The following is a 10,927-nucleotide window of genomic DNA, read 5'->3' as shown; positions in this document are numbered from 1 at the left end:
CCTGGGATTTATATACCTAAGTGTATAAAAATGAAAATCACAGAATCTTAGGTTGCGCTATTGGGATCATTCTAAAACTCTTGTAAAGATATATACAAACTCCACCATACACAGAGTAGAATAAACCATATATGCAATTACGCTTATATCACTAAGAACCAAGATCTTCAGCATAAAAGACAACATCAAGGTACAAATCAAACGTGAAACAGAATCCTATAATGTCCATTTTTTAAATATAAATTTACTGATTTTAATTGGAGGCTAATTACTTTACAGTATTGTATTGGTTTTGCCATACACCAAGATGAATCCACCACGGGTGTACATGTGTTCCCCTTCATGAACCCCCCTCCCACCTCCCTCCCCATACCATCCCTCTGGGTTATCCCAGTGCACCAGCCCTAAGCATCCTGTATCATGCATTGAACCTGGACTGGCGATTCATTTCATATATGATAGTATATGTGTTTCAATGCCATTTTCCCAAATCATCCCACCCTCTCCCTCTCCCAGAGTCCAAAAGACTGTTCTATACATCTGTGTCTCTTTTGCTGTCTTGCATACAGGGTTATCGTTACCATCATTCTAAATTCCATATATATGAGTTAAGATACTGTATTGGTGTTTTTCTTTCTGGCTTACTTCAGTCTGTATAACAGGCTCCAGTTTCATCACCTCATTAGGACTGATTCAAATGTATTCATTTTAATGGCTGAGTAATACTCCATCGTGTATATGTACCACAGCTTTCTTATCTATTCATCTGCTGATGGACATCTAGATTGCTGCCATGTCCTGGCTATTATAAACAGTGCTGCAATGAACATTGGGGTACACATGTCTCTTTCAATTCCGGTTTCCTCAGTGTGTATGCCCAGCAGTGGGATTGCTGGGTCATACGGCAGTTCTATTTCCAGTTTTTTAAGGAATCGCCACACTGTTCTCCATAGTGGCTGTACTAGTTTTCATTCCCACCAACAGTGTAAGAGGGTTCCCTTTTCTCCACACCTTCTCCAGCATTTATTGCTTATAGAATTTTGGATAGCAGACATTCTGACTGGCAAGGGGGGTGGTCCTCTACTATAATGTCCATTTAAATGTGGAGAATTAGTAATATGAAATTAGAATGTATAGATTTACTTACTTTTGTAGAAATGTTCTTTTCCATCAACTTTATATTTCCGTTTTCTGTTTAAGAGCTTGGGAGGGAGCAGCTTGAGACCAGTCAGTTATCATATTCAGCATGGAAATGCTGAATGGGCACAGAGGGCACTGCCTGCCCTCAGACTAATCTGCAACCTTGTCTTTAGTAGCAGTTAACTCTGGAACTCGATAGGTCCATTCACCCTGAAGTTCCTCCTCAGTCACACCCTTTCCAGCAGCAGCCCACTCTTTGTTTTCAATCTCGTTAGGATCTCTGTGGAAGTAGAGGTTAGGCGCAACCTCCTGTGAGTTCACGCGAGGAAACATGCTGTGCATGCGCAGAATCTCCGGGTCCAGCAGCATCTGCCCCAACTGAAGGTGCTCCCTTGTTGCTGAATGGGGCGGCAATGTCTATAGCCTAGAGGAGAATCTGTGTTACACAGAACAATAGTAGACAAGTTAACTCAAGACGCCTCTGGGAGAGGCAGGTGGTCAGTCCTCAGATCTGTAACCACGAGAAGTCGAGGCTCCTGGAATGCTGCCTGGATCTGGTTAGTGAAGTTTCCAGAACTGAAGTGGCCAGCAATAGAGGTGGCCTGAGTATTAGCTACAGATTTCAGTGCGTCCCACTGGCCAGTATTCCTGAAGGAGATGATGCCAATATCAGATGGATTTTCAGTGGCAACCATGGCGTGAGCTGCTGGCAGAAACTTCTCCCAGGGTCTCTTCATACTTACGATGTAGATGCCACCACTTTCCTTTTTGTAGATATAATGTTCCATTTGAAAGTCAAGGTTGGTGCCACCTGAGTAGGTTCCTGTGGCAAGGAATTTAGGTACAGTCTCATCCTTCTTATGCACTACCGCCAGGCAAGGACTTCAAACATTGTGAATGCTTGCCTTTCTGACAGAAACTGAAGATGATAACATTTGAGCTCCTCTTTGAATAGTGTGGAAAGGTAGAATTTATTTTTCTCCTTGTAAGATAAACAAAATACATGTGTTTTTAGCTCTTTACTGAAATGGCCTAAAAGCTGTGACAATCCAGTAGAAAATGCAAACCTACTACCCAGATATAGTTTCCAAATATTATTTTCCACTTACAAAAATTACCAGGGTTTCTTAAAATATATCTGTTATCAGAAAGACTTTTGGACTGTGTGGGAGAGGGAGAGGGTGGGATGATTTGGGAGAATGGCACTGAAACATGTATACTATCATGTAAGAAACAAATCGCCGGTCTAGGTTCAATACAGGATACAGGATGCTTGGGGCTGGTGCACTGGGATGACCCAGAGAGATGATATGGGGAGGGTTGGGGGGGCGGTTCAGGGTTGGGAACTCATGTACACCTGTGGTGGATCCATGTCAATGTATGGCAAAGCCAATATAGTATTGTAAAGTAAAAAAATAAAATTTAAATTAAAAAATCCCCCCCCCAAAAAAGAAATATTCAAGGTGAGCCTGATCATCTTGTCACTTCTGAAATCCTGTACCTAGACTTCCTCATAGACCATGAAAGGACACTTGAAGGGGCAACTTGAAGGGACTCTCATTAGCCAAACATAGGATCATTTGAGCTTCAAATAGAATGAATACTGAAATACAGCAAATCTAATGAGTTGGCCAAAAAATGTGTTCAGTCTTTTCCAAACGATGGTACGAGAAAACCCAAGTGAACTTTTTCGCCAACCCAACATTAAAATTGATAATTACACTTAATATCCTACTTATTCTTAATCCCTCGTCTGTTGAGATCCTACTTAGGCAACCAGCTCATTAGTCAAGGAAATTCATACATATGATAAAATAATCAATAGGAATTGCATAGCACTACTTATAAAATATTCACACTGAATCAATTGGACATCTAGATTAACTGTTATGTGAAATTTTGAAAAAGGGGTCATAAATGAAAATTTCAAAGTAAATATAAACAGAATAGTATATGAACAATAGGATAAACCAAATATAGAAGTTAGGAGATAATAAATGTAAGATCTGGAAATTTATGCAATTCAAAACAAATGCAAAATAAAGAGAATAAGCAAGACAAAAGTTGATTATTTTAACAAGATAACACAAAAATGTTGGCAAAATTAATCAAGAACAGCAGTACATATAAACAATATGAGGGAAGAAAAAGGAGAAAAGACATAAGTAGAGATAATACTCAGATTACCTAGAGAGAACAAGACAAACTTTATGATAAGAACCTTGAATATTTAAACAAAATGTTCAATTTCCTAGAAGCTGAGTTTTAATAATTGAGTCAAAAACATTGTCTTTTAACAAATACATTGAATCAGTATTTTAAAATGTAAAATAACAAATACCAGGCCTAAGGTTTTCAGGAAAATTCTGTCAATTACAAAGAGAAGATAAATATAATCTTGAAAGCACATTTCCAGAGAAGAGAAGGGAAAAAAATTAATTACTCCACAATTCACTTAATGATGCAAATATAACCTCAATAGTAAAATTTGACCATAGCAGGCTAACAAAAAGAAATTAGAGATGAAAGCACTTATTAACATAAAGATCTTAGATAAAATGTTAACAAATTTATCCCAGCAGTATGTAAGAAGCATAATCTCGGACTCTTTTGTTGACTATGATAGCTACTCCATTTCTTCTAAGGGATTCTTGCTCACAGTAGTAGATATAATGGTCATCTGAGTTAAATTCACCCATTTCAGTCCATTTTTTAGTTCGCTGATTCCTAAAATGTCGATGTTCACTCTTGCCGTCTCCTGTTAGACCACTTCCAATTTGCCCTGATTCATGGACCTAACATTCCAGTTTCCTATGCAATATTGCTCTTTACAGCATCGGACTTTACTTCCATCACCAGTCACATCCACAATTGGGTGTTATTTTTTCTTTGGCTCCATCTCTTCATTCTTTCTGGAATTACTTCTCCACTGATCTCCAGTAGCATATTGGGCACCTACCGACCTGGAGAGTTCATCTTTCAGTGTCCTATCTTTTTGCCTTTTCATACTGCTCATGGGATTCTCAAGACAAGAATACTGAAGTGGTTTGACATTCCTTTCTCCAGTGGACGACGTTTTGTCAAAACTCTCCACCATGTCCTGTCTGTCTTGGGTGGCCCTACACGGCATGGCTCATAGTTTCATTGAGTTAGACAAGGCTGTGGTCCAAGTGATCAGATTGGTTAGTTTTCTGTGATTATGGTTTTCATTCTGTCGTCCCTCTGATGGAGGAGGATAAAAGGCTTCCTGATGGGAGAGACTGACTGAAGGGGATATTGGGTCTTGTTCTGATGGGCAGGGCCATGCTCAGTAAATCTTCAATCCAATTTTCTGTTGATGGACTCATTTGAAAAGACCCTGATGCTGAGAAAGATTGAAGGAGGGAGGAGAAAGGGATGACAGAGGATGAGATTGTTGGCTAGAATCACTGACTCAAAGGACATGAGTTTGAGTAAACTCCGGGAGTTGGTGTTGGACAGCGAGGCCTGGCGTGCTACAGTCCATGGGGTCACAAACAGTCAGAAACAACTGAGCAACTGAACTGAACTAAATAAGCATAATACAATGTGACCAGTGGGCTGTTTAAAACTTTTCAAGATCGAGTTGTGTTTGCCTAACTGTACTCTTAACTGTCATGTTGAGAAGAGACTGACATGTGAGAAGAGGCAGAAGGTGGGAAATAGTTAGGAGCAGTGTTGCCAGATAAAATTTTGATTGACTAAATCTGGCAACTCTAGCTAAGAGGTTATTGAAGTAATTGAAATGAGATATGTTGTTGGCTTGTACCAGGATGGTGGCAAGGCAGATGGTGAGCAGTGATCAGATTCTGGAAAAATTTTAATGTCAAGTTCAATAGGCTTTGATAGTCTGGATATGGGTTATTTTCCATCTTTCTATCATCACTTGCCCAGCACTGTGCTAGGCCATTATCGTCCTTTACTGCTGTTCTGAAACAGCCTCCTAATTGCTCTGTTGCCCCAGTCCTGTCCTTCTACAGTTCCAATTTCAAATTTAAATACTATTTTGAAAAATAGAAATCTGATTATTCACTAAGTCCCTTCAATGACTAACTTTTGCCTTTTGGATAATGTCTGACTCCTAGAAATCAATAACTATCACTCCAAAAGGCTATCACTTCCACTATGCAACCTCTACCTTCTGTCTGGCTGAGTCCTATTCATTCTCCAGTTCTTAACCTAAATGCAGCATTCTCAAGAAGACCATCACTCAGACAGGTTTTATTCCATTGCCATTGGTTCCCATAGAATTCTGGTTTCTCCTACCTTCAGGATGAATGCTACCATTCATCAAACTACATTATAATCATTTATTTAACTGGATGTTTTATCAACTGTTTTGTAATTTGGAGAGGAGGGAATTATAAGTATTTTACTTATTATCATATCCCTAGAACTTGAAGAATGTTTGACACAGAGTACATAGTAAATAAATATTTCAAATGAATTGTTAATAAATTAGCTAATTAAGTATTTGCATTTCATATTTGCACAAGGATTATTAAGATCTCCAAGAAAATAAATGGTATGCTTCATAACAGCACACCAAATGGTGTTCACTACTATATTTTCTAAAAATAACTTCATATAATGAATTTTTCTTTAACTTAAAGCATAAATTTATATATATATATGTCTTGCTGTTGCTAAGTTGTGTTTGATTCCTTATGACCCCATATACCATAGTCCACCAAGTTCCTCTGTCCGTGGAATTTCCCAGGCAAGACCCATGTCTCCAGCATTGGCAGGCAGATTCTTTACCACTGAGCCACCAGAGAAGCCCAAATATATATATATACACACACACACATACATTTTATATATATACATATATATATATATACACACACATCAGTTCAGTTCAGTTCAGTCGCTCATTCATGTCCGACTCTTTGTGACCCCATGAATCACAGCACGCCAGGCCTCCCTGTCCATCACCAACTCCCGGAGTTCACTCAGACTCACGTCCATCGAGTCAGTGATGCCATCCAGCCATCTCATCCTCCATCGTCCCTTTCTCCTCCCGCCCCCAATCCCTCCCAGCATCAGAGTCTTTTCCAATGAGTCAACTCTTCTCATGAGGTGGCCAAAGTACTGGAGTTTCAGCTTTAGCATCTTTCCTTCCAAAGAACACCCAGGACTGATCTCCTTCAGAATGGACTGGTTGGATCTCCTTGCAGTCCAAGGGACTCTCAAGAGTCTTCTCCAACACCACAGTTCAAAAGCATCAATTCTTCAGCACTCAGCTTTCTTCACACTCCAACTCTCACATCCATACATGACCACTGGGAAAACCATAGCCTTGACTAGATGGGCCTTTGTTGGCAAAGTAATGTCTCTGCTTTTGAATATGCTATCTAGGTTGGTCATAACTTTTCTTCCAAAGAGTAAACGTCTTTTAATTTCATGGCTGCAGTCACCGTCTGCAGTGATTTTGGAGCCCAAGAAAATTAATTCTGTCACTGTTTCCATTGTTTCTCCATCTATTTGCCATGAAGTGATGGAACCGGATGCCATGATCTTAGTTTTCTGAATGTTGAGCTTTAAGCCAACTTTTTCACTCTCCTCTTTCACTTTCATCAAGAGGCTCTTTAGTTCATCTTCGCTTTCTGCCACAAGTGTGGTGTCATCTGCATATCTGAGGTTATTGATATTTCTCCCGGCAATCTTGATTCCAGCTTGTGTTTCTTCCAGTCCAGCGTTTCTCATGATGTAGTCTGCATATAAGTTAAATAAGCAGGGTGACAATAGACAGTCTTGACGTACTCCTTTCCTATTTGGAACCAGTCTGTTGTTCCATGTCCAGTTCTAACTGTTGCTTCCTGACCTGCATACAGATTTCTCAAGAGGCAGGTCAAGTGGTCTGGTATTCCCATCTCTTTCAGAATTTTCCTTAGTGTTTATTGTGATCCACACAGTCAAAGAATTTGGCATAGTCAATAAAGCAAAAGTAGATGTTTTTCTGGAACTCTCTTGCTTTTTCCATGATCCAGTGGATGTTGGCCATTTGATCTCTGGTTCCTCTGCCTTTTCTAAAACCAGCTTGAACATCTGGAAGTTCATGGTTCATGTACTGTTGAAGCTTGGCTTGGAGAATTTTGAGCATTACTTTGGTAGCGTTTGAGATGAGTACAATTGTGCAGTAATTTGAACATTCTTTGGCATTGCCTTTCTTTGGATTGGAATGAAAACTGACCTTTTCCAGCCCTGTGGCCACTGCTGAGTTTTCCAGATTTGCTGGCATAGTGAGTGCACCACTTTGACAGCATCCTCTTTTAGGAATTGATTGCTGATATCAATAAATTTTAGTTAATTGGTTAATTTTAATGATAAAGGAAAGTTATGTGTATAACATCCATTTTCTGTTAAGAAATTATCTTTCTATGAAGAATAAAGTTGTACCTTTTCAATATTTGTTATGTTTAGGAAAACTAAGACCCTACAGAAACAAATTAATTATAATTGATAATTTCCCACCCTATGTAGGAAGGAAGAAAGAAATTGCAAATGGTTTTTGCAAGATTAATGAGCTAAATATCATATTCTTCATTGACTAAATCCTGAACTCTCTGAATGATGAAACTAAATATAATTAGATGATAATGTCTTACTTATCTACAATTTTGATTACAAATCAGATCAGTATACAATATTTAGTAGGCAGAAAACTATAGAGCATTGGACAAGTGAGAATTTAAAAAACTGGTTACTTTGGGAAAGGTCAGCAGCATATAGGATATCAAAATTTAAGAAAAAAGTCTCAAGTTTAACATTACTTAATCCTTATTATTAAAATAAAGGGATTAGGAGCTACAACTTGAAGTACCTTAAAGGGCACAACTGTATCCCATACCCCATTCAAGAAGTAATTAGTTGATATACAGAACCTACAACTTTGATTGGTTTTCTTGACGTTTGGATTGTTTCCAATCTATGTACCAAGATGACCATAGCTGTGAACTTCTGAAGTCTGCTTGGTGAGACAGAATTACTCTGTGTCATTAGAACAACTTCCTTAAAGTAAAAAAGTGCCATCAAAAGTATATAAAGATTTTAAATATTTTAAACCAATACAGTATTGTAAAGTAAAAATAAAAATTTAATTAAAAAAGATTTTAAATATTTTAATATAATTTGCAAAATTTCATTCAGAAAGTCTGTAATAATATACACCTTAAAAAGTAGTGTATGAGAGTAATTTTCCCATGTATGTTTATATCCAAGACAACTGGTTGTCTCCCCAATGTCTATTTTCTCATTCTTTACTAACAGAAAGCACATTTTATTCTAGATTTCAATGTGCCAAGACCGAAACTAAATTTCCTAGTGCCCCTGTACCCAAAAGTGAACAACAAGGTGAAGCATAGATTAGGTAAGTCTTCTGGATATCCTCTATCCTTAACAAGACATGATGTTAGGGATATAGCAGCTATCTTGGAACCAGAAAACTTGATAACCAAAATCACTTGCTAAGGATGATGATAATCTTGAGAATGAATCCTGTTTTATTTCCTCTTTGGATCCTATCTCCCAGTTATGCATTCTAGAAATGCGTTAAGTTCAAGCACCATACAAAGTTTGGCCCACCTTTTTATCCTCAGTGCCTAGCATACTGTCTTTCTATAATAATGGTACTACAGAGAGCAATCACTAAATATTTGATGAATAAATTAATGAATATAATTCATATTTTTACTCGCTAGAATATATCTTCCAGTGTTTCTTGTGAAAGAACATGGTAGTTCACTTTCTCTACCCTACATACTATCTGGAATACAATTTTTTTTTTTAGTTCTTTTTTTCTCTCAAAATATTGTAGATTTTACTCTATTTTCTTCTTCATTTACTATTGCAAATGTTCCAAAGTCTATTTTTTTAATTTCCTGAAGTAAAATTTTCATTTTCTGCTTCCTTGATTATAGAATTATTAATTTTTCATGAAATGTCTCACAAATTCGCTAGAATGAGATATTTTTCTTGGTAAACACTTCATCTTATAAGTCAAACCTTTCTTCAGTTGTGTGATATTTTACTAAATTAAATCTTATATTGCTTTTCTTTCACTATCTTTTGGTTTTGATCTCCTCCTTAGGAAGATAAACTTTCTCATTCTATCTTCCCTATGTCTTATCCTATAGTTTTAATTGTCATACTCTCTTTTCTGTTTTTCTGCATTCAGAGAAAGTATCCTTGGTTTGCCTTCCATATGATGGATTCAGCTTCCCCACACCATCACAACAGTTCACTGTTTCTAAGACTGGATCTCAATCTGCAATATTAAACCCTTTGCATGTTTTCTTGTCTCACTGCACTCTATTCATTTCTTTCTGACTTTAATATCAACTCAAATTTTGATTATGGGTTCGTGTATTTTCATCATAGATAAGAGTGTATCAATGTCATAAAATTAACTTCACTTCATGTGGTACATTTTTATCCAAAAAAAAAAAAAAAAGAGTTTTCTTTATTTCATTCTTGTGGTTGTTGCTGCAACTTGTGATATGCATGAAATAGAAGATATAAAACTTTGGTGTTATGTCAGTATCAAGTCTAAATCAGTGAATTCTCCTTTCTCATAATAACCTTGCTATTGGAATTATTTTCTTAATTTGCAAAGCAAAGAGATAGCTAATTAGCCCATTCTATAGCTGGTACATAATATTTATTATTATTGTTGCTATTTTGTAATTATATCTGTTTTATGTAAGTTTTCTGGTCTAAAGGAAGGATATCTTGGTTTCACTACCTGGTTATATGCCCACTAGAAAGAGATTTTCTGGATATCATCAGAAACTCTTTTCTTTCACTAGCAGAGATGGTAAATAAAGAACTATTATGTATTCTCCAAAGGACACCATTCTCACAGCTCTCTCAGCTCAGACAAGGCTGATTATGGAACGAGAAACATGGATAAGGCAGATTGGGAGGACAGATGATACAATCCTCCCTTTTTTTTCCAGTGGGAAAGTGAAGGTATTCAATAAACACATGAGTGAAAATTTTGTGGTCCCTTCTTCCAGGCGTATCTCTGTTGTCCACACCAAAATCCTGCCTTATGACCTCACTTACACTTCAGTAAATAGAAATACTTCTTTACACTTTGCAGACTGAAGATTCCTAGTTTCCAATGCTGTTAAAAGTTTGAAACTTTTGGGAAGATTTTGATGTGTATTCCAATGGTCAAAACCAAATAGTAGTTATAGTATAACGTGCCATCATAGCCTGAATATCCCCTACATAATATCTACAATGTTCTTAAGGATAAAATTATTACAGGTTCCAAAGACTAACTGACCAAGACTCTTCTGGTACACAAATAAATGGAATGTTTAGATCATCTATCAGCATTCTAATTGTTTTGTAATTCCAATTAAATTTTAAGCTTCAATAATATATTATATTTATATTTATAGTCCAAAATATCCACTAGATGTTAACAAATATTACAGATTAAAAATATATATTCATAGGCAATGTCAGATATTTTTGTTTCCTTTATTCAACTGTACACTGAACAGTTTAGTTAGCATTTATGGGAAAATAAATGTTTGATCAATCTGAATAGTTGGTAGTAAAGTAATACTACCTAATAACTTATTTTCACACTGGTAATTTTTTATTTGAATTCACTACATAAAAGGCAAAACCTCCCAGAAGTTAGAATTTCGTTTTTGCAGGTATTTAATTATTCTTACAACCTTTGATTGTATCTTTCTCAATAGGAGAAAATGTTGTCATTCTCCTACCAAAGTAGTCACAGTACATGTCC

At 36.8% G+C, this 10,927-nt stretch overlaps 1 pseudogene; it reads right to left on the bottom strand.

Annotated features, from left to right (window-relative positions):
- Positions 1–1,228: 1,228 nt before the first annotated feature.
- The window catches only part of LOC128069615 (40S ribosomal protein SA-like), a 39,210-nt pseudogene continuing 29,511 nt past the window's right edge, over positions 1,229–10,927 (bottom strand).

This window comes from Budorcas taxicolor, chromosome X, assembly GCF_023091745.1.
Source record: "Budorcas taxicolor isolate Tak-1 chromosome X, Takin1.1, whole genome shotgun sequence".
Taxonomy (NCBI): Eukaryota; Metazoa; Chordata; class Mammalia; order Artiodactyla; family Bovidae; genus Budorcas; species Budorcas taxicolor.
This window is presented reverse-complemented; position numbering and strand designations above follow the sequence as displayed.